We start from the raw sequence: 12,513 nt of genomic DNA, 5'->3' as shown, positions 1-12,513 counted from the left end.
CATTGCTTCAGAGCCAACGCCTGGGGTCCAGCGTATCCAGGTAGGAGCACCGTGACACGTGCACCAACATAAAGGGACATTATAGGCTACCCTACACCACTCTGGAATTCCTACACCTTTATTGCAACTGGCGTCAGGAAACAAGTACTTTTTTCCTCTTAAAGGGCCCTGGGGCAAGGCGCCCACTGCAGATGTGGTTGTAGCTCCCTTGGCAAACCACATGCTATTACCATATAGTGCAAGAGAAGTAACGGAAGCCCTATCTCGGAAACGGGTTTATCGCCACAGCATGAAAAAGGGAATAATCATGGGACTGATTGGATTTATGTAAGGGTGCTGCCACATGGTCAGGTTTTTAGATGCAGTGTTTGAAGCCAAAACAAAGAGTGGATTAAAAAAAAAGAGTAGTAGTATCGTCTTTTATACTTTCTCTTCTTTTATGATCCACTACTGATTTTGGGTTCAAAAACTGCATAAAAAAGCCTGACCGCGTGTCAGCACTCTAAGGTACACAGTTTCCATTTGTAAAACTGGTGATAGGCCCTCGTTAAGGCCCTGCATGAGGCATAACACAGTGGGGCACATTTACTAATCCTATGGAAAGCGAAGGTTGTCTAGTCCTGCACCAGATTTATCACTGGGGCTTTGGCTGGATGATAGATATGCTGCAGGGATAGTCGATTTTGGCTAACTTTACCAACTATTGGTTGGCACAATTTTGGCAAAATTGTGGTACAGTTTTGGTGCAAAATGTTGCATTTTAGGCCATGCCCCCTTTTTGGACTATGGGGGATCTGTAGATGGTACTGTTATGTGGGGGGGGTCTGTGGATGGCACTGTTATGTAGGGGATCTGTGGATGGCACTGTTATGGGGGGATCTGTGGATGGCACTGTTATGGGGGGATCTGTGGATGGCACTGTTATGGGGGGATCTGTGGATGGCACTGTTATGGGGGATCTGTGGATGGCACTGTTATGTGGAGGGGATCTGTGGATAGCACTGTTATGTAGAGGGGATCTGTGTATAGCACTGTTATGGGGAGGGGGATCTGTGGATTGCACTGTTATGGGGGTATCTGTGGATGACACTTATGGGGGGGGGGGGGCTGTGGATGACACTGCTATATATGTATCATCCACAGATCCCCCCTATAACAGTCCCCCAACTTAGTGGCCTGTTTCAGCAGTATTTATATCTAAACAGTAATCCTTAACCTCTTAATAACTTTAATCAAAAGTTGCGCTCTCCCATGTATAACTACTTACTAACATGCTCTCATAGCAGGCAGAGCGGCCGGCAGCGTAACGTCACTCACTGACATCAAGCGCCTGCTTCATTCATAAAGTGGGAGGAGCAGGCACGTGACGTTACGCTGCCGGCCGCTCTGCCTGCTACTGGAGATTGTTGGTAAGTAGTGATACATGGGAGAGCGCAACTTTAGTTAAAGTTAATAAGAGGTTAAGGATTACCGTTTAGATATTAATACTGCTGTTGCCGGACTGCAGCCCCTCCTCCCTCCCCGCTGATACATCGCTGCGCTGTGCAGCATCGCAGCCAGCGATGTATCAGCGTTAGCGATGTAAAAATGGCAGCATTCGCCCCATAAGTTGCACTGCCATTTCCCCCCCACTTTTGGCGGGGGGGGGGGGGGAATGCGTTTAATGGGATGAAAAATACGGTATATGGGGTCATTTATCAAACTGGTGTAGAGTAGAGCTGGCGTAGTTGCCCATAGCAACCAATCAGATTCCACTTTTCATTTTCCAAAGGAGCTGTCCAAAATAAAAGGTGGAATCTGATTGGTTGCTAGGGCAACTAAGTGTAGAACAGACAGCACCCAGACTGAACATTGTTCCAAAACCGCCAATGGGCTAATACACATGTGCAATTTTCTGCATTGCCACCCTTCCTTATTACATAATATAATGTGGTCTCAGAAAGCAGGAAATGCCCAACCCCATATGCAGTTGTGCATTTGTAACCCGGGGAGAAGATCCTGCACTTGTGGTCCGTTGCTAATGGCGATCCCCAGCAAAAAATGCATACGATAGAGGATGCCCACAGCTGACCACAAGTGCCACAGTTAGCGTTAGGTCCCGTGCCACCTGAGATACCTTGACGTGGTGTGCGGGCTCCGGTATGTCCTTCATATTGGCTAAAGTCTCATTTTTAACATCAGTGTGAGGGTTTAGTCAGATTTTGTTGATTGCATCCACCACAACAGTGCACCTATTCTTCTAAATGTTTATTTGGCCATGCTTCCTTGCAGAAAAAACTGCAGTATACACCATCACCATCCAGGGCTTTTTTTTTGTTGCAAGATTTGCCCACCCAAGTGAATGGGTGTGCAGTAAAAATGCATCACATTTGAGCATGGATGCTGTCCCTTTAAAAACAAATCAATGTTTACCAGTCTGAACATGGATGAGTTTAACGTTGCTCGTCTTAAAGGGGCCTTAGGCCAAGCCCTCATGTTGGGGCTGGACTGTAGTATTTGGTTCTGCTAAGGCAAAATTTTGTTGCACTTAGGAATGCTGACCCTGCCTACTTGTGTTGCTCCACCTTCTGTCAATTTGCACCCACTTACAACATGGGGGCCACTTTTAGTTTTTTTCCAGGGCCACTTTAAATTCCCAGTTTGCCCCCTGAACAAGCCTATAGATGAGATTTATCAGCCAGCGATGAGTTATATTCCTTAAAAGCACATGCCCTTTTGTCAGTGCTGGAACAAACTTGGTCCAGACGTGGTGTCATTTATCTTGTTTAGAACTCCATTATTTATATGCCACAACTTTGGGTACATGTATTCCTTTCAAATAAGCATGACTATTTTGCTAATCAAAGGATTATGTGCCCAAAAACAACAGTGGAAAAATAGGACAAAGGTCACACATTTTATGAAGCTTACTGGTGTCCATGTTTTCGGCTCTAAGCTGCTTCCCTATTAATAAATTCAGTGATTTTAGTGATTAACATTTTTCCATGCTCTTTTCAAAATTAAATTGATTCAACTGAGATGAGTTTTATTTTAAGAGCTGCTGTAGAATAGACCGTGATAACACAAAAATAATAAAATCAGTAAAAAACATTATCTTCTTCAAATACAGTATGGAGGCTTTCTCTCTTTTTCTTCTTTTTTTTTTGTTAGTATTTTTATCCACCCAATACAGTTGCAAGAAAAAGTATGTGAACCCTTTGGAATCATATGGATTTCTGCACAAATTGATCATAAAATGTGATCTGATCTTCATCTAAATCACAACAATAGACAATCACAGTCTGCTTAAACTAATAACACACAAAGAATAAAATGTTACCATGTTTTTTTATTGAACACACCATGTAAACATTCACAGTGCAGGTGGAAAAAGTATGTGAACCCCTAGAATAATGACATCTCCAAGAGCTATTTGGAGTGAGGTGTCAGCCAACTGGAGTCCAATCAATGAGATGAGATTGGAGGTGTTGGTTACAGGTGCCCTATAAAAAACACACACCAGTTCTGGGTTTGCTTTTCACAAGAAACATTGCCTGATGTGAATGATGCCTCACACAAAAGAGCTCTCAGAAGATCTACAGTCGTGGCCAAAAGTTTTGAGAATGACACAAATATTAGTTTTCACAAAATTTGCTGCTAAACTGCTTTTAGATCTTTGTTTCTGTTGTTTCTGTGATGTAGTGAAATATAATTACACGCACTTCATACGTTTCAAAGGCTTTTATCGACAATTACATGACACTTATGCAAAGAGTCAGTATTTGCAGTGTTGGCCCTTCTTTTTCAGGACCTCTGCAATTCGACTGGGCATGCTCTCAATCAACTTCTGGGCCAATTCCTGACTGATAGCAACCCATTCTTTCATAATCACTTCTTGGAGTTTGTCAGAATTAGTGGGTTTTTGTTTGTCCACCCGCCTCTTGAGGATTGACCACAAGTTCTCAATGGGATTAAGATCTGGGGAGTTTCCAGGCCATGGACCCAAAATGTCAACGTTTTGGTCCCCGAGCCACTTAGTTATCACTTTTGCCTTATGGCACGGTGCTCCATCGTGCTGGAAAATGCATTGTTCTTCACCAAACTGTTGTTGGATTGTTGGAAGATGTTGCTGTTGGAGGGTGTTTTGGTACCATTCTTTATTCATGGCTGTGTTTTTGGGCAAAATTGTGAGTGAGCCCACTCCCTTGGATGAGAAGCAACCCCACACATGAATGGCCTCAGGATGCTTTACTGTTGGCATGACACAGGACAAGCCTTTTTCCAGATGCCCCAAACAATCGGAAAGAGGCTTCATCGGAGAATATGACTTTGCCCCAGTCCTCAGCAGTCCATTCACCATACTTTCTGCAGAAGATCAATCTGTCCCTGATGTTTTCTTTGGAGAGAAGTGGCTTCTTTGCTGGCCTTCTTGACACCAGGCCATCTTCCAAAAGTCTTCCCCTCTCTGTGCGTGCAGATGCGCTCACACCTGCCTGCTGCCATTCCTGAGCAAGCTCTGCACTGGTGGCACTCCGATCCCGCAGCTGAATCCTCTTTAGGAGACGATCCTGGAGCTTGCTGGACTTTCTTGGACGCCCTGAAGCCTTCTTAACAAGAATTTAACCTCTATCCTTGAAGTTCTTGATGATCCTATAAATTGTTGATTGAGGTGCAATCTTAGTAGCCACAATATCCTTGCCTGTGAAGCCATTTTTATGCAACGCAATGATGGCTGCACGCGTTTCTTTGCAGGTCACCATGGTTAACAATGGAAGAACAATGATTTCAAGCATCACCCTCCTTTTAACATGTCAAGTCTGCCATTTTAACCCAATTAGCCTGACATAATGATCTCCAGCCTTGTGCTCGTCAACATTCTCACCTGAGTTAACAAGACGATTACTGAAATGATCTCAGCAGGTCCTTTAATGACAGCAATGAAATGCAGTGGAAAGTTTTTTTTGGGATTAAGTTAATTTTCATGGCAAAGAAGGACTATGCAATTCATCTGATCACTCTTCATAACATTCTGGAGTATATGCAAATTGCTATTATAAAAACCTAAGCAGCAACTTTTCCAATTTCCAATATTTATATAATTCTCAAAACTTTTGGCCACGACTGTACTATTAAGAATTGTTGACTTGCACCCCGAGGTGCGCTCAACAGAGGTCCAAGGTTTCTTCCCCTACTTTATCAGGTATTGATCTGTTATCTGCTGTTGCAGTACGCAGCCCTGCAGGGTATTGCGATGGTGAGGTCACGGTTAATAGGCAAAACGAGGGTTGCTCTTGGTTACTCACAGTTTATAGAAAAACCCTGGGCAGGCGTACAGCAGTGATGGAGAGGCTGGCACAGGAGTCCTCTGGGGCACTCTCAATGTATAGGGACCAGGCCGATGGTAGGTGAGGTGCCCTGGGTGTTGCAGGTTTAATGTGCCGGTGGCAAGATCCCTTTAAGTTCGTGACGCCAGTGCCGGTAACGGTGGCACACCGATTTATAATAGGAATAATTAAGGAACACGTTGTTGTGGTGAACCAAAACTTCCTTTTACTGGAAACAATTAACTATTTACAGTCTTTTGTTTAGCTCCACATGTCAGCAGCAGTCAACAAGCAGGCTTATACAATTGGCAGGCAACAATGTTCTTGCAAGATACTCAGAGAGTTAACACACTTACAGATCAGGCCGTACTTTTCCTCAGAAATCCTGTCTGTCTTTATCCCATGGCCCGTATGCCCTATTGTTGGCTTTATCCTTGGTTAGGGAAACTTCATCAGGTATATGTCCTTGCTTTCAATATAAATCCTTCTGCCCTTCAGCTCTCTTGTCTGGCTGGAATACTGGCTCTGCTCTGTTATGGGAACTTGGTTTCTCAGGAGGCAAACCCTTCTCCTGGTGGGGCAACTTCTGAGCTTGCTTTTCTCAGGAGCCTTAGGCAGGCTAGACTGAACTACTAGTGATGTCCGGATCATGAACGAATCGTTCTTTTGAACCGATTCAGTTCACTGAACCGGAAGAGTCGGTTCCTCTGACTGAGCTGATCCGTGTGAAGCCGCTCAGTCAGATTAGCATAGAGGCAGCAGCAGGCAGTGTAATAGGAGCCGACAGTGGAAGCTAGCCCCGCCCCTCCCTCCAACCAATCAGAGGCCACCAGCACTGACTCACAGCACAGGGGGAGTTGTGCAGGGACTCAGAATCGTCTGAGTCTATTAGTTAAAAGAATCGAATGAGTCAGAGACTCATTTGATTCTTTGAGTTAAAAGAACCGTGAGTCACCGAGTCCCTGCCAGGCTTCCTGCTCTGCGGCTCCCTGTCTCCTGACAAGTCTGTCGGGGAAGGGGGGGAAGCATTAGTATAGCTGTGTGTGTACAGGGTGTGTGTACAGGGTGTACAGAGCTGTGTGTGTACAGGGTGAATGCAGCAGTGTAGCATGTAGCTACATTGCTGCATTCACCCTGTACACACACAGCTCTCTGCTACATGCTTTACTAATGCCCCATAACCCCCCCCCCGCCCCGACGGACTTGTCGAGAGACAGGGAGCCGCAGAGCAGGAAGCCTGGCAGGGACTCGGTGACACGATTCTTTTAACTAATAAACTCTCAGACAATTATCTGAGTCCCTGCAATAACTATAGCCACTACATCACAGTCTGCTCCACTGCATTCACTGCAGCAGAGCTGTGTTTGCCAGGAGCAAGTCCCTCCTGACCTTTGGTTCACTTGAGAGCCGACTAAACAAGTGAACCGAAGATTCGATGAGCTGAGCATGCGCATTGATCTTCAGTTCACTTGCTTCTGCCGGCTCAGGAAGTGAACCGAAGATCCGATTCATGAATCGGTTCTTTTGAGTGAACTGATTCAAATGAACCGATTCATTAAAAAGATCCGAACTTCCCATCTCTATGAACTACTAGCCTCCTGGACTACACTGCCCTCCCCTTTCCTGTCTGGACCTTACTATATATATTAGGGGTTCCCTAGCTCCCTCTACTGTCTAGGAGGAGGAACTACACCCTAACAGACCTGATACAGGAAATAAACAGGAAAATCACCTTAAAACATCATATAAAATACAATGACCATATTTACCCTTGTGTAGTGCCCACAATTACCTAGTGGGACACTACACTGTTATTAGGCTTTATATGGGTCTCATTATGCAATTGGTTTTCGATGCTATTATTTTTGTTACTCTTCTTTGGCTGTTGTAACTTCTGTGGTTCTTGCCTGCATTGTTTTTTACCTGGATCATTGCAACATACTCCCTCCTTTGGCTTGTTGAGGTTTTTATGTCTTCTCATGCATGTTGCTACTAAGCCAAGGAGTGGTTCTTAGGGAGTATTGTTACCTTGTGCACCTACTGGTGAGCTGCTGATTCGCAGCATTAACTGCATTGCTGCTATTCAATATCCATACAATTATTTATTTATATGTTGTCTTTTATGATGTCATCTAATAAATTTATTATCATATATGTGTGTCTCTGTTTTTTTGGTAATATTGAGTATATTTTCACACATAGCTTTTCATCTTTTTGATGATTGTTTCGGTTATACTATCCAATCAGTGCCGGACTGTAAGGACACACACCCTCTACAAGAGGAATGGTAACACCCAGTTGTCAGTTTATTCATAAATATCCAGGAGAACTAACAAAGGAATAACATAATGCACAGAAAAGATGCTCCAGAATCATTATTTCATTGGAGGGGTGACAGGTCCTCATGAAAAGAAGTCTATCACCTCCAAAATCAGTTTCAGAGTGAGCATACCACCATGCCTGAAACATAACCATACCATTCTTGTGAAAATCTGTTCCTCTAAGGGCTCATGCCCACGAACGTAAGGGCTCCGTATTTCGGACCGCAAATAGCGTGTCCACAATATACAGGCACTGGCCGTGTGCACTCCATGCTGTGGGTGCGGACCCATTGACTTGAATGGGTCCGCGATCCGCAAGATATGGCAAAAGATAGGACATGTATTAACTTTTGCGGTGCTCCGCAAAAGAGCCCACAGAGCTGTCATGTTTGTGGGCATGAGCCCTAATCCTGAGAAATTCTTCTTTTTATTTTTATGCAAATAAGATTTTTGGTGCACCATAGATAAAGCCACACCATTTGGGGCACCACTGATGTGCCAGTAATGCTGCCTGGCACCCTCCCCTCTTATTTGCTTGACAGTCCCTGATATTTCAGAGCCAGTAGCAATGACTCAGGGGAAGTCTGGTGCACCAAAAAGTGGCTCCATCCAGTGTTCACTAAATATCTCACTTGCATAAAAATAAACATTTCTACATGCAGGCATTCTTAGTTTGAAAGTGATTCTTTAGGTGACACACTCCCTCTTTTGTTTATCCCCCATGAGATGATCCCAGTGTTAGTTATGCTCAGTGGTGATGTGAGTGGTTATACTTGGTGGAATAAGCCGAGTCCAGACTTGGAAAAGTTTAACGGTTTTCCTTGAATAAACTTGAGATAAACTTGTGCTAATCTCTGGCTTCAGCCTGGTTACTGGACTTTCTAGCAGTTCTGGTACCTTTGAGTGGGGTACCTTCGGCTGATGACCCCCTGGTAATACTCTATGAACTGCAAGGAGTCTTGTGCTCTACGAGCTGCTTCCCCTGAAAGACTTCTGTTGCAGGAGGGGGGCAATCCCTTCACTGCGCCATGCCTCGTCTCCTTCCAACTCTCAACTCAATTATAGCTTCCTGCAAGCCCTCCCGTGGTAGGAAGCAGGACTCTCCCACTTCTGCCCAAAAGGGGGAGAATTGAATGGTAAATTTCATTCTATCTAAAGGTCTCCCTCTTCCAGATACACTGCTGGACAACCAGGCACATGACATGTAATACTATAGATAACAGTTACATAGCTCTTTCCAAACAGTCCTGGAAACAAAAGGCATAGTGGTGTCACACATTGGTTAGGCATTAGAGACAGTAGCAGGGTGCAGGAATGGTAATGCCCGCTCTGGGGTACCAAAAGTGCAGAAAATTTAATTCACTCGTCATCCTACACTGACCCTTACTTGTGGACAAGAGTCTAGATTCAGATACTTACATTACATACTAGTGACTTGCATATTTGAATTCATGCACCTCTTAGCAATCCCTGCTGACAAAAGATAGAAAATGATGTGTTAAAAATACACAGAGGAGAAGACAAACCTGGCACGAGGTCTGCTGTTTGCCCACACTGCTGACACTAAATAAAGCCTGATAAAGCAGCTGTCTTCAGGAAAGTATTGAGGTTGGCATCTTTCCTGGCTTTCTATTCTGTGCCACTTTGGAAAGCTATGATCTGTGCAGGAATTGTGATGATATGAAGCATCATGTAGCAGGGGGCAATTGTTTGTGTGTCAGCAGAGGTGAGGCCATTCACAAAGTGCAGTGACAGACCGCACACAACAGCTGCTCTACTAAGCCGAGAACTAATGATAGAAGCAAAATGTTTCCCAAGGTGAATATTGTCAGCAGCAGTCTTCTAAATCAGAGTCATCTCAGAATAGGCCGCATACCTCTTAGCACAGGTCACCACTACTGTGCATTGTAATATCTTTCGGTAGGAGACCCAATGGGTAAAGGTGAACGGCATTTGTTCCTTTATAGAATATTTACAGACAAGGAAGGAATAAATGTGATTACTTGGGTAATGCCAAACTTCTCACCTAATGAAGTATGTGAAGTAGGTAGTCTGGAAGTTAAAGCCTCAGGCCCTCCAGACCCAGGATAAGGGGACAACTTTCAATGAATGCAAAGAGGGTCAATGACTGTGGTGTGCACAATGGCATGTCATACCTCAAATGCCGTCCACTTTCTTTCAATATATGTCCAATCCTGCTTAGTCTCCTTTGTGCCCCCCTACATTAGTTATGCCCCCTTAGCGACCCCTCATGGTAAAATTGCCACGTTAGTGCCCCTACCCAGTAGCTATGCCCACTTCATGTTCTCACAAAATTTATACCCCCTTAGTATCCCCTCACCGTAGTTATGCCCCCTCACACTAAGAATGCCCCTTATTCCCCCCTTACAATAGGAATACTCTATTATTGCCCTCATACAGTAAGAATACCCACTTATTGCCCTCTTACAGTAAGAATGCTCCCTTAATGCCTCCTCAGTGCACTCACTTCACAGTAAGCCTTAGTGGCCCCCGACAGAAAGTATACACCTTTAGTGCCCCCTCTACACAGTAAGAATGCCTCCTTAGTGCACCCACTTCGCAGTAAGAATGCTCCCTTACTGCACCCTGACAGAAGTTATACCTCTTTAGTGCCCGCTCTGCACAGTAAGAATGCCTCCTTAGTGCACCCACTTCACAGTAAGAATGCTCCCTTTGTGCCCCCTGACCAGAAGTTATCCCCTTTTAGCACCCGCTCTGCACAGTAAGAATGCCTCCTTAGTGCACCCACTTCTCTGTAACAATGCTCTCTTAGTGCCCCCTGACAGAAGTTATACCCTTTTAGCGCCCGCTCTACACAGTAAGAATGCCTCCTTAGTGCACCCACTTCACAGTAAGAATGCTCCCTTAGTGCCCCCTGACCAGAAGTTATACCCCCTTAGTGCCCGCTCTACACAGTAAGAATGCCTTCTTGGGGCCCCCTCACAATAATGTTGGGTTGCTGCACTGTTTCTGCTAGTGGGTAGGCGCACAGACCGGTGATCAGGGAGCTGACAGCTTCATCACCTTCACCGTTGTATTTAGCTGTATCTGAGGATGCAGATACAGCTGAAGTCAGAACATGCTGCAGCCATACCAGTATGCTCCAAAATGTGGGACTGTCCTGCTGGATTGGGGACGGTTAGGAGGTATGAAATTCTGTCATGAGCAGGCAATTATAGGTGGCCTGTAGCAATAGCAGTGCTTGCTTTGACCCTCTTCAATTACGTACTCCCCAATTGATATAAAAAGAACTGAATGATGCTGCATGACTTGTCTTACCAATCTAACAGCTTGTGTGTTGGAACTACTTAGGTCTGCAATCATCAATGATGACCATCATGTTAGGGTGCTTTCATGTGTGCCATTTTGATACATTTTTGGTGCACTTTTGAAGACAAAAGCAGGAGTGGATTAAAAAAAAAATATAGAAGTAAAATCTTTCCTATGTACTTTCCCTCCCTTTACAATCCACTCCTGACATTGGCTTCAAAAACTGCATCAAAACGCTGTGTGTACCCCTAAACTTTCTTCACACGGGTTTTGCTGGCATTTATTTTGCCTTTTGGAAACAACAAAAAAAACAAGTCTAGGGCTCCTGCACAGGGCTGTTGCCCAGCCGTGCCCGTATTGCGGCCCGTAAACAGCAGGTCTGCAATATGCGCGCACTGGCCGTGAGCTTACCGCATCACGGTTGTGAACCCACTCACTTGAATGGGTCCGCAATCCAGAAGGTGCGGAACAAAGGCACGGAACCCCATGGAACCACTACAGAGTGGGGTTTCTCTCCGTGCCTCCACACCATAAAAAAATAGAACATGTTCTATTTTTTGCGGTGCGGAACGACCACGGATCCATTCAAGTTGAATGGGCCTGGATCTGTCTGTGGAATCCGCACGGGGACCGCAAATTGCTGTCCTGAATGCACAGAACGGACGGTCAACAGCCATGAGCATTTAATGTGTCTTTCTGGGTGGCGTTTTTTTTTATTCATCTTTTTTCTGGTATTTTTCATGACAGATAAGTCAAAGGGGAAAATGGCTGGAAAGTAAGATAAGAAAAAAAAAAAAAGACCTCAAAGACCCAAAAAGTATACCAAAAGTGAAGAAAAACAAACAAAAAGTGATGTAGTGCATATTACTGTATATTTAATCAAATGTGGCTGCAGCGTTTGTTGAAAAAAAAAAAAAAAAAAATGCTGGAAAAAAGCTATGTGTGAAACCATCCATGATATTTTTTTGTTGGTGCAAAGTGGGTGATGAGGCTGATGTCCACAGATTCTGTTTAATGATTGTGATCATTGGTGCATTGGTGGAAGTCTGCTGGAGCAATGAGTGCCTTAAAGGGGTTCTCCATGAATTAAAAAAATGAATATACTTAAATATTATTTTATAATAAATATATTCACAAATACCTTTCATTACTGCCGCCATCCGTCCTATTATTACACACAAAACCTGTCCTAATCACACAGGAGGACAAGTTACTTCACCACAATTAGCCATAGTGCTGCCTCATCCTCCTCTCTGCTCTGCTTGTCAGGAATCATGATCCTGAATACAGATGAATCTCTGTGGGAATGGAGATGACGAGGAGACATGAGAGGAGGGTGAGGTGTGGCTAATGAGCAGCAGCACTTGTTTACAGTCTCCATTACCACAGCCTGTCCTGTCTGTAATCTCTGTACTTTATGTCTCCTCATGAACTCCATTCCTACAGAGATTCAGCTAAAGTTCCTACCATCTCCATTCAGGATCATAATCCCTGACAAGCAGAGAGGAGGATGAGGCAGCTCTTTACCTCAGTGTTGTAATGTAACTTGCATTCATGTGCAATCAGGAAAGGTTTTGTGTGAACTGATGGGACAGCGG

The sequence above is a fragment of the Bufo bufo genome, chromosome 1 (genome assembly GCF_905171765.1).
Source record: "Bufo bufo chromosome 1, aBufBuf1.1, whole genome shotgun sequence".
Taxonomy (NCBI): Eukaryota; Metazoa; Chordata; class Amphibia; order Anura; family Bufonidae; genus Bufo; species Bufo bufo.
This window is presented reverse-complemented; position numbering follows the sequence as displayed.